The sequence below is a fragment of the Nothobranchius furzeri genome, chromosome 6 (genome assembly GCF_043380555.1).
Source record: "Nothobranchius furzeri strain GRZ-AD chromosome 6, NfurGRZ-RIMD1, whole genome shotgun sequence".
Lineage (NCBI taxonomy): Eukaryota > Metazoa > Chordata > Actinopteri > Cyprinodontiformes > Nothobranchiidae > Nothobranchius > Nothobranchius furzeri.
The window spans coordinates 17,448,625-17,474,915 of NC_091746.1; positions in this window are offsets into that span (position 1 = coordinate 17,448,625).

Here is a 26,291-nt window from a genome sequence, read left to right on the forward strand (position 1 = left end):
TCTCTCATGGAGGCCCTCAGTCAGACCCATTGTTGATATGTGGCAAGACGCTCCTCGGGGCGCGTCTTGCTGGGGCTTCTCTCCTAGAGGCGTTCAGTCAGACCGAGTGCCGACATGTGGCAAGACGCTCCTCGGGACGCGTCTTGCTTGGGCTTCTCTCCTCGAGGCCCTCAGTCAGACTCATTCTTGACATGTGGCAAGACGCTCCTCGGGGCGCGTTTTGCTTGGGCCTCTCTCCTGGAGGCGCTCAGTCAGACCCAGTGGTGACATGTGACAAGACGCTCCTCGGGGCGCGTCTTGCTTGGGCCTCTCTCCTGGAGGCGCTCAGTCAGACCCAGTGGTGACATGTGACAAGACGCTCCTCGGGGCGCGTCTTGCTTGGGCTTCTCTCATGGAGGCCCTCAGTCAGACCCATTGTTGACATGTGGCAAGACGCTCCTCGGGGCGCATCTTGCTTGGGCCTCTCTCCTGGAGGCGCTCAGTCGGACCGGGTGCTGACATGTGGCAAGACGCTCCTCGGGGCGCGTGTTGCTTGGGCTTCTCTCCTGGAGGCCCTCAGTCAGACCCAGTGTTGACATGTGGCAAGATGCTCCTCGGGGCGCGTCTTGCTTGGGCCTCTCTCCTGGAGGCGCACAGTCAGACCGAGTAGTCACATGTGGCAAGACGCTCCTCGGGGTTCGTCTTGCTGGGGCTTCTCTCCTGGAGGCGCTCAGTCAGACCCAGTGTTGACATGTGGCAAGACGCTCCTCGGGGCGCGTCTTGCTTGGGCCTCTCTCCTGGGGGCCCTCTGTCAGACCCATTGTTGACATGTGGCAAGATGCTCCTCGGGGCGCGTCTTGCTTGGGCCTCTCTCCTGGAGGCGCTCAGTCAGACCGAGTGCTGACATAAGGCAAGATGCTCCTCGGGGCGCGTCTTGCTGTTGCCTCTCTCCTGGAGGCGCTCAATCAGACCCAGTGGTGACACGTGGCAAGACGCTCCTCGGGGCGCGTCTTGCTTGGGCCTCTCTCCTGGAGGCGTTCAGTCAGACCGAGTGCTGAAATGTGGCAAGACGCTCCTCGGGGCGCGTCTTGCTGGGGCCTCTCTCCTGGAGGCGCTCAGTCAGACCCAGTGCTTACATGTGGCAAGACGCTCCTCGGGGCGCGTCTTGCTTGGGCCTCTCTCCTGGAGGCGCTCAGTCAGACCGAGTGCTGACATGTGGCAAGACGCTCCTCGGGGCGCGTCTTGCTGGGGCCTCTCTCCTGGAGGCGCTCAGTCAGACCCAGTGCTTACATGTGGCAAGACGCTCCTCGGGGCGCGTCTTGCTTGGGCCTCTCTCCTGGAGGCGCTCAGTCAGACCGAGTGCTGACATAAGGCAAGATGCTCCTCGGGGCGCGTCTTGCTGGGGCCTCTCTCCAGGAGGCGCTCAGTCAGACCCAGTGGTGACATGTGACAAGACGCTCCTCGGGGCTCGTCTTGCTTGGGCTTCTCTCATGGAGGCCCTCAGTCAGACCCATTGTTGATATGTGGCAAGACGCTCCTCGGGGCGTGTCTTGCTGGGGCTTCTCTCCTAGAGGCGTTCAGTCAGACCGAGTGCCGACATGTGGCAAGACGCTCCTCGGGACGCGTCTTGCTTGGGCTTCTCTCCTCGAGGCCCTCAGTCAGACTCATTCTTGACATGTGGCAAGACGCTCCTCGGGGCGCGTTTTGCTTGGGCCTCTCTCCTGGAGGCGCTCAGTCAGACCCAGTGGTGACATGTGACAAGACGCTCCTCGGGGCGCGTCTTGCTTGGGCCTCTCTCCTGGAGGCGCTCAGTCAGACCCAGTGGTGACATGTGACAAGACGCTCCTCGGGGCGCGTCTTGCTTGGGCTTCTCTCATGGAGGCCCTCAGTCAGACCCATTGTTGACATGTGGCAAGACGCTCCTCGGGGCGCATCTTGCTTGGGCCTCTCTCCTGGAGGCGCTCAGTCGGACCGGGTGCTGACATGTGGCAAGACGCTCCTCGGGGCGCGTGTTGCTTAGGCTTCTCTCCTGGAGGCCCTCAGTCAGACTCATTCTTGACATGTGTCAAGACGCTCCTCGGGGCGCGTTTTGCTTGGGCCTCTCTCCTGGAGGCGCTCAGTCAGACCCAGTGGTAACATGTGACAAGACGCTCCTCGGGGCGCGTCTTGCTTGGGCCTCTCTCCTGGAGGCGCTCAGTCAGACCCAGTGGTGACATGTGACAAGACGCTCCTCAGGGCGCGTCTTGCTTGGGCTTCTCTCATGGAGGCCCTCAGTCAGACCCATTGTTGACATGTGGCAAGACGCTCCTCGGGGCGCATCTTGCTTGGGCCTCTCTCCTGGAGGCGCTCAGTCGGACCGGGTGCTGACATGTGGCAAGACGCTCCTCGGGGCGCGTGTTGCTTGGGCTTCTCTCCTGGAGGCGCTCAGTCAGACCCAGTGTTGACATGTGACAAGACGCTCCTCGGGGCGCGTCTTGCTAAGGCTTCTCTCCTGGAGGCGCTCAGTCAGACCCATTGTTGACATGTGGCAAGACGCTCCTCGGGGCGCGTCTTGCTTGGGCCTCTCTCCTGGGGGCCCTCTGTCAGACCCATTGTTGACATGTGGCAAGATGCTCCTCGGGGTGCGTCTTGCTTGGGCCTCTCTCCTGGAGGCGCTCAGTCAGACCGAGTGCTGACATAAGGCAAGATGCTCCTCGGGGCGCGTCTTGCTGTGGCCTCTCTCCTGGAGGGGCTCAATCAGACCCAGTGGTGACACGTGGCAAGACGCTCCTCGGGGCGCGTCTTGCTTGGGCCTCTCTCCTGGAGGCACTCAGTCAGACCCAGTGGTGACACGTGGCAAGACGCTCCTCGGGGAGCGTCTTGCTTGGGCCTCTCTCCTGGAGGCGCTAAGTCAGACCGAGTACTGACATGTGGCAAGACGCTCCTCGGGGCGTCTTGCTTGGGCCTCTCTCCTGGAGGCGTTCAGTCAGACCGAGTGCTGACATGTGGCAAGACGCTCCTCGGGGCGCGTCTTGCTGGGGCCTCTCTCCTGGAGGCGCTCAGTCAGACCCAGTGCTTACATGTGGCAAGACGCTCCTCGGGGCGCGTCTTGCTTGGGCCTCTCTCCTGGAGGCGCTCAGTCAGACCGAGTGCTGACATAAGGCAAGACGCTCCTCGGGGCGCGTCTTGCTTTGGCTTCTCTCATGGAGGCCCTCAGTCAGACCCATTGTTGATATGTGGCAAGACGCTCCTCGGGGCGAGTCTTGCTTGGGCCTCTCTCCTTGAGGTGCTCAGTCAGACCCAGTGTTGTCATGGTGCAAGACGCTCCTCAGGACGCGTCTTGCTTGGGCTTCTCTCTTGGAGGCCCTCAGTCAGACCCATTGGTGACATGTGGCAACACGCTCCTCGGGGCGCTTATTGCTTGGGCCTCTCTCCTGGAGGTCCTCTGTCAGACCCAGTGATTACATATGGCAAGACGCTCCTCGGGGCGCGTCTTGCTTGGGCCTCTCTCCTGGAGGCGCTCAGTCAGACCGAGTAGTGACATGTGGGATGACGCTCCTCGGGGCGCGTCTTGCTTGGGCCTCTCTCCTGGAGGCGCTCAGTCGGACCGGGTGCTGACATGTGGCAAGACGCTCCTCGGGGCGCGTGTTGCTTGGGCTTCTCTCCTGGAGGCCATCAGTCAGACCCATTGTTGACATGTGGCAAGACGCTCCTCGGGGCGCGTCTTGCTTGGGCCTCTCTCCTGGAGGCGCACAGTCAGACCGAGTAGTCACATGTGGCAAGACGCTCCTCGGGGCGCGTCTTGCTGGGGCTTCTCTCCTGGAGGCGCTCAGTCAGACCCAGTGTTGACATGTGACAAGACGCTCCTCGGGGCGCGTCTTGCTTGGGCTTCTCTCCTGGAGGCGCTCAGTCAGACCCATTGTTGACATGTGGCAAGACGCTCCTCGGGGCGCGTCTTGCTTGGGCCTCTCTCCTGGAGGCGCTCAGTCAGACCGAGTGCTGACATAAGGCAAGATGCTCCTCGGGGTGCTTCTTGCTGTGGCCTCTCTCCTGGAGGCGCTCAATCAGACCCAGTGGTGACACGTGGCAAGACGCTCCTCGGGGCGCGTCTTGCTTGGGCCTCTCTCCTGGAGGCACTCAGTCAAACCCAGTGGTAACACGTGGCAAGACGCTCCTCGGGGCCCGTCTTGCTTGGGCCTCTCTCCTGGAGACGCTCAGTCAGACCGAGTAGTGACATGTGGCATGACGCTCCTCGGGGCGCGTCTTGCTTGGGCCTCTCTCCTGGAGGCGCTCAGTCAGACCCAGTGGTGACATGTGGCAAGACACCCTTCGGGGAGCGTCTTGCTTGGGCCTCTCTCCTGGAGGCCCTCTGTCAGCCCCAGTGTTGACATGTGTCAAGACGCTCCTCGGGGTCCGTCTTGCTTGGACCTCTCTCCTGGGGGCCCTCTGTCAGACCCATTGTTGACATGTGGCAAGATGCTCCTCGGGGCGCGTCTTGCTTGGGCCTCTCTCCTGGAGGCGCTCAGTCAGACCGAGTGCTGACATGTGGCAAGATGCTCCTCGGGGCGCGTCTTGCTTGGGCCTCTCTCCTGGAGGCGCTCAGTCAGACCCAGTGGTGACATGTGGCAAGACACTCTTCGGGGAGCGTCTTGCTTGGGCCTCTCTCCTGGAGGCCCTCTGTCAGCCCCAGTGTTGACATGTGTCAAGACGCTCCTCGGGGTCCGTCTTGCTTTGGCCTCTCTCCTGGAAGCGCTCAGTCAGACCGAGTGCTGACATGTGGCAAGACGCTCCTCGGGGCGCGTCTTGCTTGGGGCTCTCTCCTAGAGGCGTTCAGTCAGACCGAGTGCTGACATGTGGCAAGACGCTCCTCGGGGCGCGTCTTGCTGGGGCCTCTCTCCTGGAAGCGCTCAGTCAGACCCAGTGCTTACATGTGGCAAGACGCTCCTCCGGGCGCGTCTTGCTTGGGCCTCTCTCCTGGAGGCGCTCAGTCAGACCGAGTGCTGACATAAGGCAAGATGCTCCTCGGGGCGCGTCTTGCTGGGGCCTCTCTCCTGGAGGCGCTCAGTCAGACCCAGTGCTTACATGTGGCAAGACGCTCCTCGGGGCGCGTCTTGCTTGGGCCTCTCTCCAGGAGGCGCTCAGTCAGACCCAGTGGTGACATGTGACAAGACGCTCCTCGGGGCGCGTCTTGCTTGGGCTTCTCTCATGGAGGCCCTCAGTCAGACCAATTGTTGATATGTGGCAAGACGCTCCTCGGGGCGCGTCTAGCTGGGGCTTCTCTCCTAGAGGCGTTCAGTCAGACCGAGTGCCGACATGTGGCAAGACGCTCCTCGGGACGCGTCTTGCTTGGGCTTCTCTCCTCGAGGCCTTCAGTCAGACTCATTGTTGACATTTGGCAAGACGCTCCTAGGGGCGCGTTTTGCTTGGTCCTCTCTCCTGGAGGCGCTCAGTCAGACCCAGTGGTGACATGTGACAAGACGCTCCTCGGGGCGAGTCTTGCTTGGGCCTCTCTCCTGGAGGTGCTCAGTCAGACCCAGTGTTGACATGGTGCAAGACGCTCCTCGGGGCGCGTCTTGCTTGCGCTTCTCTCTTGGAGGCCCTCAGTCAAACCCATTGTTGACATGTGGCAAGACGCTCCTCGGGGCGCGTCTTGCTTGGGCTTCTCTCCTGGAGGCCCTCAGTCAGACCCATTGTTGACATGTGGCAAGACGCTCCTCGGGGCGCGTCTTGCTTGGGCTTCTCTCCTGGAGGCCCTCAGTCAGACCCATTGTTGACATGTGGCAAGACGCTCCTCGGGGCGCGTCTTGCTTGGGCCTCTCTCCTGGAGGCGCTCAGTCAGACCGAGTGCTGACATAAGGCAAGACGCTCCTCGGGGCGCGTCTTGCTGGGGCCTCTCTCCTGGAGGCGCTCAGTCAGACCCAGTGCTTACATGTGGCAAGACGCTCCTCGGGGCGCGTCTTGCTTGGGCCTCTCTCCTGGAGGCGCTCAGTCAGACCGAGTGCTGACATAAGGCAAGACGCTCCTCGGGGCGCGTCTTGCTTTGGCTTCTCTCATGGAGGCCCTCAGTCAGACCCATTGTTGATATGTGGCAAGACGCTCCTCGGGGCGAGTCTTGCTTGGGCCTCTCTCCTTGAGGTGCTCAGTCAGACCCAGTGTTGTCATGGTGCAAGACGCTCCTCAGGACGCGTCTTGCTTGGGCTTCTCTCTTGGAGGCCCTCAGTCAGACCCATTGGTGACATGTGGCAACACGCTCCTCGGGGCGCTTATTGCTTGGGCCTCTCTCCTGGAGGTCCTCTGTCAGACCCAGTGATTACATATGGCAAGACGCTCCTCGGGGCGCGTCTTGCTTGGGCCTCTCTCCTGGAGGCGCTCAGTCAGACCGAGTAGTGACATGTGGGATGACGCTCCTCGGGGCGCGTCTTGCTTGGGCCTCTCTCCTGGAGGCGCTCAGTCGGACCGGGTGCTGACATGTGGCAAGACGCTCCTCGGGGCGCGTGTTGCTTGGGCTTCTCTCCTGGAGGCCCTCAGTCAGACCCATTGTTGACATGTGGCAAGACGCTCCTCGGGGCGCGTCTTGCTTGGGCCTCTCTCCTGGAGGCGCACAGTCAGACCGAGTAGTCACATGTGGCAAGACGCTCCTCGGGGCGCGTCTTGCTGGGGCTTCTCTCCTGGAGGCGCTCAGTCAGACCCAGTGTTGACATGTGACAAGACGCTCCTCGGGGCGCGTCTTGCTTGGGCTTCTCTCCTGGAGGCGCTCAGTCAGACCCATTGTTGACATGTGGCAAGACGCTCCTCGGGGCGCGTCTTGCTTGGGCCTCTCTCCTGGAGGCGCTCAGTCAGACCGAGTGCTGACATAAGGCAAGATGCTCCTCGGGGTGCTTCTTGCTGTGGCCTCTCTCCTGGAGGCGCTCAATCAGACCCAGTGGTGACACGTGGCAAGACGCTCCTCGGGGCGCGTCTTGCTTGGGCCTCTCTCCTGGAGGCACTCAGTCAAACCCAGTGGTAACACGTGGCAAGACGCTCCTCGGGGCCCGTCTTGCTTGGGCCTCTCTCCTGGAGACGCTCAGTCAGACCGAGTAGTGACATGTGGCATGACGCTCCTCGGGGCGCGTCTTGCTTGGGCCTCTCTCCTGGAGGCGCTCAGTCAGACCCAGTGGTGACATGTGGCAAGACACCCTTCGGGGAGCGTCTTGCTTGGGCCTCTCTCCTGGAGGCCCTCTGTCAGCCCCAGTGTTGACATGTGTCAAGACGCTCCTCGGGGTCCGTCTTGCTTGGACCTCTCTCCTGGGGGCCCTCTGTCAGACCCATTGTTGACATGTGGCAAGATGCTCCTCGGGGCGCGTCTTGCTTGGGCCTCTCTCCTGGAGGCGCTCAGTCAGACCGAGTGCTGACATGTGGCAAGATGCTCCTCGGGGCGCGTCTTGCTTGGGCCTCTCTCCTGGAGGCGCTCAGTCAGACCCAGTGGTGACATGTGGCAAGACACTCTTCGGGGAGCGTCTTGCTTGGGCCTCTCTCCTGGAGGCCCTCTGTCAGCCCCAGTGTTGACATGTGTCAAGACGCTCCTCGGGGTCCGTCTTGCTTTGGCCTCTCTCCTGGAAGCGCTCAGTCAGACCGAGTGCTGACATGTGGCAAGACGCTCCTCGGGGCGCGTCTTGCTTGGGGCTCTCTCCTAGAGGCGTTCAGTCAGACCGAGTGCTGACATGTGGCAAGACGCTCCTCGGGGCGCGTCTTGCTGGGGCCTCTCTCCTGGAAGCGCTCAGTCAGACCCAGTGCTTACATGTGGCAAGACGCTCCTCCGGGCGCGTCTTGCTTGGGCCTCTCTCCTGGAGGCGCTCAGTCAGACCGAGTGCTGACATAAGGCAAGATGCTCCTCGGGGCGCGTCTTGCTGGGGCCTCTCTCCTGGAGGCGCTCAGTCAGACCCAGTGCTTACATGTGGCAAGACGCTCCTCGGGGCGCGTCTTGCTTGGGCCTCTCTCCAGGAGGCGCTCAGTCAGACCCAGTGGTGACATGTGACAAGACGCTCCTCGGGGCGCGTCTTGCTTGGGCTTCTCTCATGGAGGCCCTCAGTCAGACCAATTGTTGATATGTGGCAAGACGCTCCTCGGGGCGCGTCTAGCTGGGGCTTCTCTCCTAGAGGCGTTCAGTCAGACCGAGTGCCGACATGTGGCAAGACGCTCCTCGGGACGCGTCTTGCTTGGGCTTCTCTCCTCGAGGCCTTCAGTCAGACTCATTGTTGACATTTGGCAAGACGCTCCTAGGGGCGCGTTTTGCTTGGTCCTCTCTCCTGGAGGCGCTCAGTCAGACCCAGTGGTGACATGTGACAAGACGCTCCTCGGGGCGCGTCTTGCTGGGGCCTCTCTCCTGGAGGCGCTCAGTCAGACCCAGTGGTGACATGTGAGAAGACGCTCCTCGGGGCGCGTCTTGCTTGGGCTTCTCTCATGGAGGCCCTCAGTCAGACCCATTGTTGATATGTGGCAAGACGCTCCTCGGGGCGAGTCTTGCTTGGGCCTCTCTCCTGGAGGTGCTCAGTCAGACCCAGTGTTGACATGGTGCAAGACGCTCCTCGGGGCGCGTCTTGCTTGCGCTTCTCTCTTGGAGGCCCTCAGTCAAACCCATTGTTGACATGTGGCAAGACGCTCCTCGGGGCGCGTCTTGCTTGGGCTTCTCTCCTGGAGGCCCTCAGTCAGACCCATTGTTGACATGTGGCAAGACGCTCCTCGGGGCGCGTCTTGCTTGGGCTTCTCTCCTGGAGGCCCTCAGTCAGACCCATTGTTGACATGTGGCAAGACGCTCCTCGGGGCGCGTCTTGCTTGGGCCTCTCTCCTGGAGGCGCTCAGTCAGACCGAGTGCTGACATAAGGCAAGACGCTCCTCGGGGCGCGTCTTGCTGGGGCCTCTCTCCTGGAGGCGCTCAGTCAGACCCAGTGCTTACATGTGGCAAGACGCTCCTCGGGGCGCGTCTTGCTGGGGCTTCTCTCCTGGAGGCGTTCAGTCAGACCGAGTGCTGACATGTGGCAAGACACTCCTCGGGACGCGTCTTGCTTGGGCTTCTCTCCTGGAGGCCCTCAGTCAGACTCATTGTTGACATGTGGCAAGACGCTTCTCGGGGTGCATCTTGCTTGGGCCTCTCTCCTGGAGGCGTTCAGTCAGACCGAGTGCTGACATGTGGCAAGACACTCCTCGGGACGCGTCTTGCTTGGGCTTCTCTCCTGGAGGCGCTCAGTCAGACACAGTGTTGACACGTGGCAAGACGCTCTTCGGGGCGCGGCTTGCTTGGGCCTCTCTCCTGGAGGCGCTCAGTCAGACCAAGTGTTGACATGTGGCAAGACGCTCCTCGGGGCGCGTCTTGCTTGGGCCTCTCTCCTGGAGGTGCTCAGTCAGACCCAGTGGTGACATGTGGCAAGACGCTCCTCGGGGCGCGTCTTGCTTGGGCCTCTCTCCTGGAGGCCCTCAATAAGACCCAGTGTTGACACGTGGCAAGACGCTCCTCGGGGCGCGTCTTGCTTGGGCCTCTCTCCTGGAGGCGCTCAGTCAGACCGAGTGCTGACATGTGGCAAGACGCTCCTCGGGGCGCGTCTTGCTTGGGCTTCTCTCCTGGAGGCCCTCAGTCAGACCCATTGTTTACATGTGGCAAGGCGCTCATCGGGGCGCATCTTGCTTGGGCCTCTCTCCTGGAGGCGCTCAGTCAGACCGAGTGCTGACATGTGGCAAGACGCTCCTCGGGGCGCGTCTTGCTGGGGCTTCTCTCCTGGAGGCGCTCAGTCAGACCCAGAGGTGACATGTGGCAAGATGCTCCTCGGGGCGCGTCTTGCTTGGGCCTCTCTCCTGGAGGCCCTCTGTCAGACCTAGTGTTGACACGTGGCAAGACGCTCCTCGGGGCGCGTCTTGCTTGGGCCTCTCTCCTGGAGGCGCTCAGTCAGACCGAGTGCTGACATAAGGCAAGATGCTCCTCGGGGCGCGTCTTGCTGGGGCCTCTCTCCTGGAGGCGCTCAATCAGACCCAGTGGTGACACGTGGCAAGACGCTCCTCGGGGCGCGTCTTGCTTGGGCCTCTCTCCTGGAGGCGCTCAGTCAGACCCAGTGGTGACATGTGGCAACACGCTCCTCGGGGCGCGTATTGCTTGGGCCTCTCTCCTGGAGGCCCTCTGTCAGACCCATTGTTGACATGTGGCAAGACGCTCCTCGGGGCGCGTCTTGCTTGGGCCTCTCTCCTGGAGGCCCTCAATCAGACCCAGTGTTGACACGTGGCAAGACGCTCCTCGGGGCGCGTCTTGCTTGGGCCTCTCTCCTGGAGGCACTCAGTCAGACCCATTGTTGACATGTGGCAAGACACTCCTTGGGGAGCGTCTTGCTTGGGCCTCTCTCCTGGAGGCCCTCTGTCAGCCCCAGTGTTGACATGTGTCAAGACGCTCCTCGGGGTGCGTCTTGCTTGGGCCTCTCTCCTGGAGGCGCTCAGTCAGACCGAGTGCTGACATGTGGCAAGACGCTCCTCGGGGCGCGTCTTGCTTGGGCTTCTCTCCTGGAGGCCCTCAGTCAGACCCATTGTTGATCTGTGGCAAGACGCTCCTCGGGGCGCGTCTTGCTTGGGCTTCTCTCATGAAGGCCCTCAGTCAGACCCATTGTTGATTAGTGGCAAGACGCTCCTCGGGGCGCGTCTTGCTTGGGCCTCTCTCCTGGAGGCGCTCAGTCAGACTGAGTGCTGACATGTGGCAAGACGCTCCTCGGGGCGTGTCTTGCTGGGGCTTCTCTCCTGGAGGCGTTCTGTCAGACCGAGTGCTGACATGTGGCAAGACGCTCCTCGGGGCGCGTCTTGCTGGGGCTTCTCTCCTGGAGGCGTTCAGTCAGACTGAGTGCTGACATGTGGCAAGAGGCTCCTCGGGGCGCGTCTTGCTTGGGCTTCTCTCCTGGAGGCCCTCAGTCAGACCCAGTGGTGACACGTGGCAAGACGCTCCTCAGGGCACGTCTTGCTTGGGCCTCTCTCCTGGAGACGCTCAGTCAGACCCAGTGTTGACACGTGGCAAGACTCTCCTCGGGGCGCGTCTTCCTTGGGCCTCTCTCCTGGAGGCGCTCAGTCAGACCCAGTGGTGACATGTGGCAACACGCTCCTCGGGGCGCGTATTGCTTGGGCCTCTCTCCTGGAGGCCCTCTGTCAGACCCAGTGTTTACATATGGCAAGACGCTCCTCGGGGCGCGTCTTGCTTGGGCCTCTCTCCTGGAGGCGCTCAGTCAGACCGAGTAGTGACATGTGGGATGACGCTCCTCGGGGCGCGTCTTGCTTGGGCTTCTCTCCTGGAGGCCCTCAGTCGGACCCATTGTTGACATGTGGCAAGACGCTCCTCGGGGCGCATCTTGCTTGGGCCTCTCTCCTGGAGGCGCTCAGTCGGACCGGGTGCTGACATGTGGCAAGACGCTCCTCGGGGCGCGTGTTGCTTGGGCTTCTCTCCTGGAGGCCCTCAGTCAGACCCAGTGTTGACATGTGGCAAGATGCTCCTCGGGGCGCGTCTTGCTTGGGCCTCTCTCCTGGAGGCGCACAGTCAGACCCAGTGTTGACATGTGACAAGACGCTCCTCGGGGCACGTCTTGCTTGGGCCTCTCTCCTGGAGGCACTCAGTAAGACCCAGTGGTGACACGTGGCAAGACGCTCCTCGGGGCGCGTCTTGCTTGGGCCTCTCTCCTGGAGGCGCTAAGTCAGACCGAGTACTGACATGTGGCAAGACGCTCCTCGGGGCGCGTCTTGCTGGGGCTTCTCTCCTAGAGGCGTTCAGTCAGACCGAGTGCCGACATGTGGCAAGACGCTCCTCGGGACGCGTCTTGCTTGGGCTTCTCTCCTCGAGGCCCTCAGTCAGACTCATTCTTGACATGTGGCAAGACGCTCCTCGGGGCGCGTTTTGCTTGGGCCTCTCTCCTGGAGGCGCTCAGTCAGACCCAGTGGTGACATGTGACAAGATGCTCCTCGGGGCGCGTCTTGCTTGGGCCTCTCTCCTGGAGGCGCTCAGTCAGACCCAGTGGTGACATGTGACAAGACGCTCCTCGGGGCGCGTCTTGCTTGGGCTTCTCTCATGGAGGCCCTCAGTCAGACCCATTGTTGATATGTGGCAAGACGCTCCTCGGGGCGCGTCTTGCTTGGGCCTCTCTCCTGGAGGCGCTCAGTCAGACCGAGTGCTGACATGTGGCAAGACGCTCCTCGGGGCGCGTCTTGCTTGGGCTTCTCTCATGGAGGCCCTCAGTCAGACCCATTGTTGATATGTGGCAAGACGCTCCTCGGGGCGAGTCTTGCTTGGGCCTCTCTCCTTGAGGTGCTCAGTCAGACCCAGTGTTGACATGGTGCAAGACGCTCCTCAGGACGCGTCATTCTTGGGCTTCTCTCTTGGAGGCCCTCAGTCAGACCCATTGTTGACATGTGGCAAGACGCTCCTCGGGGCACGTCTTGCTTGGGCTTCTCTGCTGGAGTCCCTCAGTCAGACCCATTGTTGACATGTGGCAAGACGCTCCTCGGGGCGCGTCTTGCTTGGGCTTCTCTCCTGGAGGCCCTCAGTCAGACCCATTGTTGACATGTGGCAAGACGCTCCTCGGGGCGCGTCTTGCTTGGGCCTCTCCCCTGGAGGCGCTCAGTCAGACCGAGTGCTGACATAAGGCAAGACGCTCCTCGGGGCGCGTCTTGCTGGGGCTTCTCTCCTGGAGGCGCTCAGTCAGACCCAGTGTTGACATGTGACAAGACGCTCCTCGGGGCGCGTCTTGCTTGGGCTTCTCTCCTGGAGGCGCTCAGTCAGACCCATTGTTGACATGTGGCAAGACGCTCCTCGGGGCGCGTCTTGCTTGGGCCTCTCTCCTGGAGGCGCTCAGTCAGACCGAGTGCTGACATAAGGCAAGACGCTCCTCGGGGCGCGTCTTGCTGGGGCTTCTCACCTGGAGGCGCTCAGTCAGACCCAGTGTTGACATGTGACAAGATGCTCCTCGGGGCGCGTCTTGCTTGGGCCTCTCTCCTGGAGGCGCTCAGTCAGACCCAGTGGTGACATGTGACAAGACGCTCCTCGGGGCGCGTCTTGCTTGGGCTTCTCTCATGGAGGCCCTCAGTCAGACCCATTGTTGATATGTGGCAAGACGCTCCTCGGGGCGCGTCTTGCTTGGGCCTCTCTCCTGGAGGCGCTCAGTCAGACCGAGTGCTGACATGTGGCAAGACGCTCCTCGGGGCGCGTCTTGCTTGGGCTTCTCTCATGGAGGCCCTCAGTCAGACCCATTGTTGATATGTGGCAAGACGCTCCTCGGGGCGAGTCTTGCTTGGGCCTCTCTCCTTGAGGTGCTCAGTCAGACCCAGTGTTGACATGGTGCAAGACGCTCCTCAGGACGCGTCATTCTTGGGCTTCTCTCTTGGAGGCCCTCAGTCAGACCCATTGTTGACATGTGGCAAGACGCTCCTCGGGGCACGTCTTGCTTGGGCTTCTCTGCTGGAGTCCCTCAGTCAGACCCATTGTTGACATGTGGCAAGACGCTCCTCGGGGCGCGTCTTGCTTGGGCTTCTCTCCTGGAGGCGCTCAGTCAGACCCATTGTTGACATGTGGCAAGACGCTCCTCGGGGCGCGTCTTGCTTGGGCCTCTCCCCTGGAGGCGCTCAGTCAGACCGAGTGCTGACATAAGGCAAGACGCTCCTCGGGGCGCGTCTTGCTGGGGCTTCTCTCCTGGAGGCGCTCAGTCAGACCCAGTGTTGACATGTGACAAGACGCTCCTCGGGGCGCGTCTTGCTTGGGCTTCTCTCCTGGAGGCGCTCAGTCAGACCCATTGTTGACATGTGGCAAGACGCTCCTCGGGGCGCGTCTTGCTTGGGCCTCTCTCCTGGAGGCGCTCAGTCAGACCGAGTGCTGACATAAGGCAAGACGCTCCTCGGGGCGCGTCTTGCTGGGGCTTCTCACCTGGAGGCGCTCAGTCAGACCCAGTGTTGACATGTGACAAGACGCTCCTCGGGGCGCGTCTTGCTTGGGCTTCTCTCCTGGAGGCGCTCAGTCAGACCCATTGTTGACATGTGGCAAGACGCTCCTCGGGGCACGTCTTGCTCAGGCCTCTCTCCTGGAGGCGCTCAGTCAGACCGAGTGCTGACATAAGGCAAGATGCTCCTCGGGGCGCGTCTTGCTGTGGCCTCTCTCCTGGAGGCGCTCAATCAGACCCAGTGGTGACACGTGGCAAGACGCTCCTCGGGGCGCGTCTTGCTTGGGCCTCTCTCCTGGAGCCACTCAGTCAGACCCAGTGGTGACACGTGGCAAGACGCTCCTCGGGGCGCGTCTTGCTTGGGCCTCTCTCCTGGAGGCGCTCAGTCAGACCGAGTGCTGACATGTGGCAAGACGCTCCTCGGGGCGCGTCTTGCTTGGGCCTCTCTCCTGGAGGCGTTCAGTCAGACCGAGTGCTGACATGTGGCAAGACGCTCCTCGGGGCACGTCTTGCTGGGGCCTCTCTCCTGGAGGCGCTCAGTCAGACCCAGTGCTTACATGTGGCAAGACGCTCCTCGGGGCGCGTCTTGCTTGGGCCTCTCTCCTGGAGGCGCTCAGTCAGACCGAGTGCTGACATAAGGCAAGATGCTCCTCGGGGCGCGTCTTGCTGGGGCCTCTCTCCTGGAGGCGCTCAGTCAGACCCAGTGCTTACATGTGGCAAGACGCTCCTCGGGGCGCGTCTTGCTTGGGCCTCTCTCCAGGAGGCGCTCAGTCAGACCCAGTGGTGACATGTGACAAGACGCTCCTCGGGGCGCTTCTTGCTTGGGCTTCTCTCATGGAGGCCCTCAGTAGGACCCATTGTTGATATGTGGCAAGACGCTCCTCGGGGCGCGTCTTGCTGGGGCTTCTCTCCTAGAGACGTTCAGTCAGACCGAGTGCCGACATGTGGCAAGACGCTCCTCGGGACGCGTCTTGCTTGGGCTTCTCTCCTCGAGGCCCTCAGTCAGACTCATTCTTGACATGTGGCAAGACGCTCCTCGGGGCGCGTTTTGCTTGGGCCTCTCTCCTGGAGGCGCTCAGTCAGACCCAGTGGTGACATGTGACAAGACGCTCCTCGGGGCGCGTCTTGCTTGGGCCTCTCTCCTGGAGGCGCTCAGTCAGACCCAGTGGTGACATGTGACAAGACGCTCCTCGGGGCGCGTCTTGCTTGGGCTTCTCTCATGGAGGCCCTCAGTCAGACCCATTGTTGATATGTGGCAAGACGCTCCTCGGGGCGCGTCTTGCTTGGGCCTCTCTCCTGGAGGCGCTCAGGCAGACCGAGTGCTGACATGTGGCAAGACGCTCCTCGGGGCGCGTCTTGCTTGGGCTTCTCTCATGGAGGCCCTCAGTCAGACCCATTGCTGATATGTGGCAAGACGCTCCTCGGGGCGAGTCTTGCTTGGGCCTCTCTCCTGGAGGCCCTCAGTCAGACCCATTGTTGACATGTGACAAGACGCTCCTCGGGGCGCGTCTTGCTTGGGCTTCTCTCATGGAGGCCCTCAGTCAGACCCATTGTTGACATGTGGCAAGACGCTCCTCGGGGCGCGTCTTGCTTGGTCTTCTCTCCTGGAGGCCCTCAGTCAGACCCAGTGTTTACATGTGGCAAGACGCTCCTCGGGGCGCATCTTGCTTGGGCCTCTCTCCTGGAGGCCCTCTGTCTGCCCCAGTGTTGACATGTGTCAAGACGCTCCTCGGGGTGCATCTTGCTTGGTCTTCTCTCCTGGAGGCCCTCAGTCAGACCCATTGTTGATATGTGGCAGGACGCTCCTCGGGGCGAGTCTTGCTTGGGCTTCTCTCCTGGAGGTGCTCAGTCAGACCCAGTGTTGACATGGTGCAAGACGCTCCTCGGGGCGCGTCTTGCTTGGGCTTCTCTCTTGGAGGCCCTCAGTCAGACCCATTGTTTACATGTGGCAAGACGCTCCTCGGGGCGCGTCTTGCTTGGGCTTCTCTCCTAGAGGCCCTCAGTCAGACCCATTGTTGACATGTGGCAAGACGCTCCTCGGGGCGCGTCTTGCTTGGGCCTCTCTCCTGGAGGCGCTCAGTCAGACCGAGTGCTGACATAAGGCAAGACGCTCCTCGGGGCGCGTCTTGCTGGGGCCTCTCTCCTGGAGGCGCTCAGTCAGACCCAGTGCTTACATGTGGCAAGACGCTCCTCGGGGCGCGTCTTGCTTGGGCCTCTCTCCTGGAGGCGCTCAGTCAGACCCAGTGGTGACATGTGGCAAGACGCTCCTCGGGGCGCATCTTGCTTGGGCTTCTCTCATGGAGGCCCTCAGTCAGACCCATTGTTTATATGCGGCAAGACGCTCCTCGGGGCGCGTCTTGCTTGGGCCTCTCTCCTGGAGGCGCTCAGTCAGACCGAGTGCTGACACGTGGCAAGACGCTCCTCGGGGCGCGTCTTGCTTGGGCTTCTCTCCTGGAGGCCCTCTGTCAGACCCATTGTTTACATGTGGCAAGGCGCTCATCGGGGCGCATCTTGCTTGGGCCTCTCTCCTGGAGGCGCTCAGTCAGACCGAGTGCTTACATGTGGCAAGACGCTCCTCGGGGCGCGTCTTGCTGGGGCTTCTCTCCTGGAGGCGCTCAGTCAGACCCAGAGGTGACATGTGGCAAGATGCTCCTCGGGGCGCGTCTTGCTTGGGCCTCTCTCCTGGAGGCCCTCTGTCAGACCTAGTGTTGACACGTGGCAAGACGCTCCTCGGGGCGCGTCTTGCTTGGGCCTCTCTCCTGGAGGCGCTCAGTCAGACCGAGTGCTGACATAAGGCAAGATGCTCCTCGGGGCGCGTCTTGCTGGGGCCTCTCTCCTGGAGGCGCTCAATCAGACCCAGTGGTGACACGTGGCAAGACGCTCCTCGGGGCGCGTCTTGCTTGGGCCTCTCTCCTGGAGGCGCTCAGTCAGACCCAGTGGTGACATGTGGCAACACGCTCCTCGGGGCGCGTATTGCTTGGGCCTCTCTCCTGGAGGCCCTCTGTCAGACCCATTGTTGACATGTGGCAAGACGCTCCTCGGGGCGCGTCTTGCTTGGGCCTCTCTCCTGGAGGCCCTCAATCAGACCCAGTGTTGACACGTGGCAAGACGCTCCTCGGGGCGCGTCTTGCTTGGGCCTCTCTCCTGGAGGCACTCAGTCAGACCCATTGTTGACATGTGGCAAGACACTCCTTGGGGAGCGTCTTGCTTGGGCCTCTCTCCTGGAGGCCCTCTGTCAGCCCCAGTGTTGACATGTGTCAAGACGCTCCTCGGGGTGCGTCTTGCTTGGGCCTCTCTCCTGGAGGCGCTCAGTCAGACCGAGTGCTGACATGTGGCAAGACGCTCCTCGGGGCGCGTCTTGCTTGGGCTTCTCTCCTGGAGGCCCTCAGTCAGACCCATTGTTGATCTGTGGCAAGACGCTCCTCGGGGCGCGTCTTGCTTGGGCTTCTCTCATGAAGGCCCTCAGTCAGACCCATTGTTGATTAGTGGCAAGACGCTCCTCGGGGCGCGTCTTGCTTGGGCCTCTCTCCTGGAGGCGCTCAGTCAGACTGAGTGCTGACATGTGGCAAGACGCTCCTCGGGGCGTGTCTTGCTGGGGCTTCTCTCCTGGAGGCGTTCTGTCAGACCGAGTGCTGACATGTGGCAAGACGCTCCTCGGGGCGCGTCTTGCTGGGGCTTCTCTCCTGGAGGCGTTCAGTCAGACTGAGTGCTGACATGTGGCAAGAGGCTCCTCGGGGCGCGTCTTGCTTGGGCTTCTCTCCTGGAGGCCCTCAGTCAGACCCAGTGGTGACACGTGGCAAGACGCTCCTCAGGGCACGTCTTGCTTGGGCCTCTCTCCTGGAGACGCTCAGTCAGACCCAGTGTTGACACGTGGCAAGACTCTCCTCGGGGCGCGTCTTCCTTGGGCCTCTCTCCTGGAGGCGCTCAGTCAGACCCAGTGGTGACATGTGGCAACACGCTCCTCGGGGCGCGTATTGCTTGGGCCTCTCTCCTGGAGGCCCTCTGTCAGACCCAGTGTTTACATATGGCAAGACGCTCCTCGGGGCGCGTCTTGCTTGGGCCTCTCTCCTGGAGGCGCTCAGTCAGACCGAGTAGTGACATGTGGGATGACGCTCCTCGGGGCGCGTCTTGCTTGGGCTTCTCTCCTGGAGGCCCTCAGTCGGACCCATTGTTGACATGTGGCAAGACGCTCCTCGGGGCGCGTGTTGCTTGGGCTTCTCTCCTGGAGGCCCTCAGTCAGACCCAGTGTTGACATGTGGCAAGATGCTCCTCGGGGCGCGTCTTGCTTGGGCCTCTCTCCTGGAGGCGCACAGTCAGACCCAGTGTTGACATGTGACAAGACGCTCCTCGGGGCACGTCTTGCTTGGGCCTCTCTCCTGGAGGCACTCAGTAAGACCCAGTGGTGACACGTGGCAAGACGCTCCTCGGGGCGCGTCTTGCTTGGGCCTCTCTCCTGGAGGCGCTAAGTCAGACCGAGTACTGACATGTGGCAAGAAGCTCCTCGGGGCGCGTCTTGCTGGGGCTTCTCTCCTAGAGGCGTTCAGTCAGACCGAGTGCCGACATGTGGCAAGACGCTCCTCGGGACGCGTCTTGCTTGGGCTTCTCTCCTCGAGGCCCTCAGTCAGACTCATTCTTGACATGTGGCAAGACGCTCCTCGGGGCGCGTTTTGCTTGGGCCTCTCTCCTGGAGGCGCTCAGTCAGACCCAGTGGTGACATGTGACAAGATGCTCCTCGGGGCGCGTCTTGCTTGGGCCTCTCTCCTGGAGGCGCTCAGTCAGACCCAGTGGTGACATGTGACAAGACGCTCCTCGGGGCGCGTCTTGCTTGGGCTTCTCTCATGGAGGCCCTCAGTCAGACCCATTGTTGATATGTGGCAAGACGCTCCTCGGGGCGCGTCTTGCTTGGGCCTCTCTCCTGGAGGCGCTCAGTCAGACCGAGTGCTGACATGTGGCAAGACGCTCCTCGGGGCGTGTCTTGCTTGGGCTTCTCTCATGGAGGCCCTCAGTCAGACCCATTGTTGATATGTGGCAAGACGCTCCTCGGGGCGAGTCTTGCTTGGGCCTCTCTCCTTGAGGTGCTCAGTCAGACCCAGTGTTGACATGGTGCAAGACGCTCCTCAGGACGCGTCATTCTTGGGCTTCTCTCTTGGAGGCCCTCAGTCAGACCCATTGTTGACATGTGGCAAGACGCTCCTCGGGGCACGTCTTGCTTGGGCTTCTCTGCTGGAGTCCCTCAGTCAGACCCATTGTTGACATGTGGCAAGACGCTCCTCGGGGCGCGTCTTGCTTGGGCTTCTCTCCTGGAGGCCCTCAGTCAGACCCATTGTTGACATGTGGCAAGACGCTCCTCGGGGCGCGTCTTGCTTGGGCCTCTCCCCTGGAGGCGCTCAGTCAGACCGAGTGCTGACATAAGGCAAGACGCTCCTCGGGGCGCGTCTTGCTGGGGCTTCTCTCCTGGAGGCGCTCAGTCAGACCCAGTGTTGACATGTGACAAGACGCTCCTCGGGGCGCGTCTTGCTTGGGCTTCTCTCCTGGAGGCGCTCAGTCAGACCCATTGTTGACATGTGGCAAGACGCTCCTCGGGGCGCGTCTTGCTTGGGCCTCTCTCCTGGAGGCGCTCAGTCAGACCGAGTGCTGACATAAGGCAAGACGCTCCTCGGGGCGCGTCTTGCTGGGGCTTCTCACCTGGAGGCGCTCAGTCAGACCCAGTGTTGACATGTGACAAGACGCTCCTCGGGGCGCGTCTTGCTTGGGCTTCTCTCCTGGAGGCGCTCAGTCAGACCCATTGTTGACATGTGGCAAGACGCTCCTCGGGGCACGTCTTGCTCAGGCCTCTCTCCTGGAGGCGCTCAGTCAGACCGAGTGCTGACATAAGGCAAGATGCTCCTCGGGGCGCGTCTTGCTGTGGCCTCTCTCCTGGAGGCGCTCAATCAGACCCAGTGGTGACACGTGGCAAGACGCTCCTCGGGGCGCGTCTTGCTTGGGCCTCTCTCCTGGAGCCACTCAGTCAGACCCAGTGGTGACACGTGGCAAGACGCTCCTCGGGGCGCGTCTTGCTTGGGCCTCTCTCCTGGAGGCGCTCAGTCAGACCGAGTGCTGACATGTGGCAAGACGCTCCTCGGGGCGCGTCTTGCTTGGGCCTCTCTCCTGGAGGCGTTCAGTCAGACCGAGTGCTGACATGTGGCAAGACGCTCCTCGGGGCACGTCTTGCTGGGGCCTCTCTCCTGGAGGCGCTCAGTCAGACCCAGTGCTTACATGTGGCAAGACGCTCCTCGGGGCGCGTCTTGCTTGGGCCTCTCTCCTGGAGGCGCTCAGTCAGACCGAGTGCTGACATAAGGCAAGATGCTCCTCGGGGCGCGTCTTGCTGGGGCCTCTCTCCTGGAGGCGCTCAGTCAGACCCAGTGCTTACATGTGGCAAGACGCTCCTCGGGGCGCGTCTTGCTTGGGCCTCTCTCCAGGAGGCGCTCAGTCAGACCCAGTGGTGACATGTGACAAGACGCTCCTCGGGGCGCTTCTTGCTTGGGCTTCTCTCATGGAGGCCCTCAGTAGGACCCATTGTTGATATGTGGCAAGACGCTCCTCGGGGCGCGTCTTGCTGGGGCTTCTCTCCTAGAGACGTTCAGTCAGACCGAGTGCCGACATGTGGCAAGACGCTCCTCGGGACGCGTCTTGCTTGGGCTTCTCTCCTCGAGGCCCTCAGTCAGACTCATTCTTGACATGTGGCAAGACGCTCCTCGGGGCGCGTTTTGCTTGGGCCTCTCTCCTGGAGGCGCTCAGTCAGACCCAGTGGTGACATGTGACAAGACGCTCCTCGGGGCGCGTCTTGCTTGGGCCTCTCTCCTGGAGGCGCTCAGTCAGACCCAGTGGTGACATGTGACAAGACGCTCCTCGGGGCGCGTCTTGCTTGGGCTTCTCTCATGGAGGCCCTCAGTCAGACCCATTGTTGATATGTGGCAAGACGCTCCTCGGGGCGCGTCTTGCTTGGGCCTCTCTCCTGGAGGCGCTCAGGCAGACCGAGTGCTGACATGTGGCAAGACGCTCCTCGGGGCGCGTCTTGCTTGGGCTTCTCTCATGGAGGCCCTCAGTCAGACCCATTGCTGATATGTGGCAAGACGCTCCTCGGGGCGAGTCTTGCTTGGGCCTCTCTCCTGGAGGTGCTCAGTCAGACCCAGTGTTGACATGGTGCAAGACGCTCCTCGGGGCGCGTCTTGCTTGGGCTTCTCTCTTGGAGGCCCTCAGTCAGACCCATTGTTGACATGTGGCAAGACGCTCCTCGGGGCGCGTCTTGCTTGGGCATCTCTCCTGGAGGCCCTCAGTCAGACCCATTGTTGACATGTGGCAAGACGCTCCTCGGGGCGCGTCTTGCTTGGGCTTCTCTCCTGGAGGCCCTCAGTCAGACCCATTGTTGACATGTGGCAAGACGCTCCTCGGGGCACGTCTTGCTTGGGCCTCTCTCCTGGAGACGCTCAGTCAGACCGAGTGCTGACATAAGGCAAGACGCTCCTCGGGGCGCGTCTTGCTGGGGCCTCTCTCCTGGAGGCGCTCAGTCAGACCCAGTGCTTACATGTGGCAAGACGCTCCTCGGGGCGCGTCTTGCTGGGGCTTCTCTCCTGGAGGCGTTCAGTCAGACCGAGTGCTGACATGTGGCAAGACACTCCTCGGGACGCGTCTTGCTTGGAATTCTCTCCTGGAGGCCCTCAGTCAGACTCATTGTTGACATGTGGCAAGACGCTTCTCGGGGTGCGTCTTGACTGGGCCTCTCTCCTGGAGACGCTCAGTCAGACCGAGTGCTAACATGTGGCAAGACGCTGCTCGGGGCGCGTCTTGCTTGGGCTTCTCTCCTGGAGGCCCTCAGTCAGACCCATTGTTGACATGTGGCAAGACGCTCCTCGGGGCGCGTCTTGCTTGGGCCTCTCTCCTGGAGGCGCTCAGTCAGACCGAGTGCTAACATTTGGCAAGATGCTCCTCGGGGCGCGTCTTGCTTGGGGCCTCTCTCCTGGAGGCCCTCAGTCAGACCCATTGTTGACATGTGGCAAGACGCTCCTCGGGGCGCGTCTTGCTTGGGCCTCTCTCCTGGAGGCCCTCAGTCAGACCCATTGTTGACATGTGACAAGACGCTCCTCGGGGCGCGTCTTGCTTGGGCTTCTCTCATGGAGGCCCTCAGTCAGACCCATTGTTGACATGTGGCAAGACGCTCCTCGGGGCGCGTCTTGCTTGGTCTTCTCTCCTGGAGGCCCTCAGTCAGACCCATTGTTTACATGTGGCAAGACGCTCCTCGGGGCGCATCTTGCTTGGGCCTCTCTCCTGGAGGCCCTCTGTCTGCCCCAGTGTTGACATGTGTCAAGACGCTCCTCGGGGTGCATCTTGCTTGGTCTTCTCTCCTGGAGGCCCTCAGTCAGACCCATTGTTGATATGTGGCAGGACGCTCCTCGGGGCGAGTCTTGCTTGGGCTTCTCTCCTGGAGGTGCTCAGTCAGACCCAGTGTTGACATGGTGCAAGACGCTCCTCGGGGCGCGTCTTGCTTGGGCTTCTCTCTTGGAGGCCCTCAGTCAGACCCATTGTTTACATGTGGCAAGACGCTCCTCGGGGCGCGTCTTGCTTGGGCTTCTCTCCTAGAGGCCCTCAGTCAGACCCATTGTTGACATGTGGCAAGACGCTCCTCGGGGCGCGTCTTGCTTGGGCCTCTCTCCTGGAGGCGCTCAGTCAGACCGAGTGCTGACATAAGGCAAGACGCTCCTCGGGGCGCGTCTTGCTGGGGCCTCTCTCCTGGAGGCGCTCAGTCAGACCCAGTGCTTACATGTGGCAAGACGCTCCTCGGGGCGCGTCTTGCTTGGGCCTCTCTCCTGGAGGCGCTCAGTCAGACCCAGTGGTGACATGTGGCAAGACGCTCCTCGGGGCGCATCTTGCTTGGGCTTCTCTCATGGAGGCCCTCAGTCAGACCCATTGTTTATATGCGGCAAGACGCTCCTCGGGGCGCGTCTTGCTTGGGCCTCTCTCCTGGAGGCGCTCAGTCAGACCGAGTGCTGACACGTGGCAAGACGCTCCTCGGGGCGCGTCTTGCTTGGGCTTCTCTCCTGGAGGCCCTCAGTCAGACCCATTGTTGACATGTGGCAAGACACTCCTCGGGACGCGTCTTGCTTGGGCTTCTCTCCTGGAGGCCCTCAGTCAGACTCATTGTTGACATGTGGCAAGACACTCCTCGGGACGCGTCTTGCTGGGGCCTCTCTCCTGGAGGCGCTCAGTCAGACCCAGTTCTTACATGTGGCAAGACGCTCCTCGGGGCGCGTCTTGCTGGGGCTTCTCTCCTGGAGGCATACAGTCAGACCGAGTGCTGACATGTGGCAAGACACTCCTCGGGACGCGTCTTAGTTGGGCTTCTCTCCTGGAGGCCCTCAGTCAGACTCATTGTTGACATGTGGCAAGACGCTCCTCGGGGCGCGTCTTGCTTGGGCCTCTCTCCTGGAGGCGCTCAGTCAGACCCAGTGCTGACATGTGGCAAGACGCTCCTCGGGGCGCTTCTTGCTTGGGCTTCTCTCATGGAGGCCCTCAGTCAGACCCATTGTTGATATGTGGCAAGACGCTCCTCGGGGCGAGTCTTGCTTGGGCTTCTCTCCTGGAGGTGCTCAGTCAGACCCAGTGTTGACATGGTGCAAGACGCTCCTCGGGGCGCGTCTTGCTTGGGCTTCTCTCTTGGAGGCCCTCAGTCAGACCCATTGTTGACATGTGGCAAGACGCTCCTCGGGGCGCGTCTTGCTTGGGCTTCTCTCCTGGAGGCCCTCAGTCAGACCCATTGTTGACATGTGGCAAGACGCTCCTCGGGGCGCGTCTTGCTGGGGCTTCTCTCCTGGAGGCGTTCAGTCAGACCGAGTGCTGACATGTGGCAAGACACTCCTCGGGACGCGTCTTAGTTGGGCTTCTCTCCTGGAGGCCCTCAGTCAGACTCATTGTTGACATGTGGCAAGACGCTCCTCGGGGCGCGTCTTGCTTGGGCCTCTCTCCTGGAGGCGCTCAGTCAGACCCAGTGGTGACATGTGGCAAGACGCTCCTCGGGGCGCGTCTTGCTTGGGCCTCTCTCCTGGAGACGCTCAGTCAGACCCAGTGTTGACACGTGACAAGACGCTCCTCGGGGCGCGTCTTGCTTGGGCTTCTCTCATGGAGGCCCTCAGTCAGACCCATTGTTGATATGTGGCAAGACGCTCCTCGGGGCGCGTCTTGCTTGGGCCTCTCTCCTGGAGGCGCTCAGTCAGACCGAGTGCTGACATGTGGCAAGAGGCTCCTCGGGGCGCTTCTTGCTTGGGCTTCTCTCATGGAGGCCCTCAGTCAGACCCATTGTTGATATGTGGCAGGACGCTCCTCGGGGCGAGTCTTGCTTGGGCGTCTCTCCTGGAGGTGCTCAGTCAGACCCAGTGTTGACATGGTGCAAGACGCTCCTCGGGGCGCGTCTTGCTTGGGCTTCTCTCCTGGAGGCGTTCAGTCAGACCGAGTGCTGACATGTGGCAAGACACTCCTCGGGACGCGTCTTAGTTGGGCTTCTCTCCTGGAGGCCCTCAGTCAGACTCATTGTTGACATGTGGCAAGACGCTCCTCGGGGCGCGTCTTGCTTGGGCCTCTCTCCTGGAGGCGCTCAGTCAGACCCAGTGGTGACATGTGGCAAGACGCTCCTCGGGGCGCATCTTGCTTGGGCCTCTCTCCTGGAGACGCTCAGTCAGACCCAGTGTTGACACGTGACAAGACGCTCCTCGGGGCGCGTCTTCCTTAGGCTTCTCTCATGGAGGCCCTCAGTCAGCCCCATTGTTGATATGTGGCAAGACGCTCCTCGGGGCGCGTCTTGCTTGGGCCTCTCTCCTGGAGGCGCTCAGTCAGACCGAGTGCTGACATGTGGCAAGAGGCTCCTCGGGGCACTTCTTGCTTGGGCTTCTCTCATGGAGGCCCTCAGTCAGACCCATTGTTGATATGTGGCAGGACGCTCCTCGGGGCGAGTCTTGCTTGGGCCTCTCTCCTGGAGGTGCTCAGTCAGACCCAGTGTTGACATGGTGCAAGACGCTCCTCGGGGCGCGTCTTGCTTGGGCTTCTCTCTTGGAGGCCCTCAGTCAGACCCATTGTTTACATGTGGCAAGACGCTCCTCGGGGCGCGTCTTGCTTGGGCTTCTCTCCTGGAGGCCCTCAGTCAGACCCATTGTTGACATGTGGCAAGACGCTCCTCGGGGCGCGTCTTGCTTGGGCCTCTCTCCTGGAGGCGCTCAGTCAGACCGAGTGCTGACATAAGGCAAGACACTCCTCGGGGCGCGTCTTGCTGGGGCCTCTCTCCTGGAGGCGCTCAGTCAGACCCAGTGCTTACATGTGGCAAGACGCTCCTCGGGGCGCGTCTTGCTTCGGCCTCTCTCCTGGAGGCGCTCAGTCAGACCCAGTGGTGACATGTGGCAAGACGCTCCTTGGGGCGCGTCTTGCTTGGGCTTCTCTCATGGAGGCCCTCAGTCAGACCCATTGTTGATATGTGGCAAGACGCTCCTCGGGGCGACTCTTGCTTGGGCCTCTCTCCTGGAGGTGCTCAGTCAGACCCAGTGTTGACATGGTGCAAGACGCTCCTCGGGGCGTGTCTTGCTTGGGCTTCTCTCTTGGAGGCCCTCAGTCAGACCCATTGTTGACATGTGGCAAGACGCTCCTCGGGGTGCGTCTTGCTTGGGCTTCTCACCTGGAGGCCCTCAGTCAGACCCATTGTTGACATGTGGCAAGACGCTCCTCGGGGCGCGTCTTGCTTGGGCCTCTCTCCTGGAGGCGCTCAGTCAGACCGAGTGCTGACATAAGGCAAGACGCTCCTCGGGGCGCGTCTTGCTGGGGCCTCTCTCCTGGAGGCGCTCAGTCAGACCCATTGCTTACATGTGGCAAGACGCTCCTCGGGGCGCGTCTTGCTTGGGCCTCTCTCCTGGAGGCGCTCAGTCAGACCCAGTGGTGACATGTGGCAAGACGCTCCTCGGGGCGCGTCTTGCTTGGGCTTCTCTCATGGAGGCCCTCAGTCAGACCCATTGTTGATATGTGGCAAGACGCTCCTCGGGGCGCGTCTTGCTTGGGCCTCTCTCCTGGAGGCGCTCAGTCAGACCGAGTGCTGACACGTGGCAAGACGCTCCTCGGGGCGCGTCTTGCTTGGGCTTCTCTCCTGGAGGCCCTCAGTCAGACCCATTGTTGACATGTGGCAAGACACTCCTCGGGACGCGTCTTGCTTGGGCTTCTCTCCTGGAGGCCCTCAGTCAGACTCATTGTTGACATGTGGCAAGACACTCCTCGGGACGCATCTTGCTTGGGCCTCTCTCCTGGAGGCGCTCAGTCAGACCGAGTGCTGACATAAGGCAAGACGCACCTCGGGGCGCATCTTGCTGGGGCCTCTCTCCTGGAGGCGCTCATTCAGACCCAGTGCTT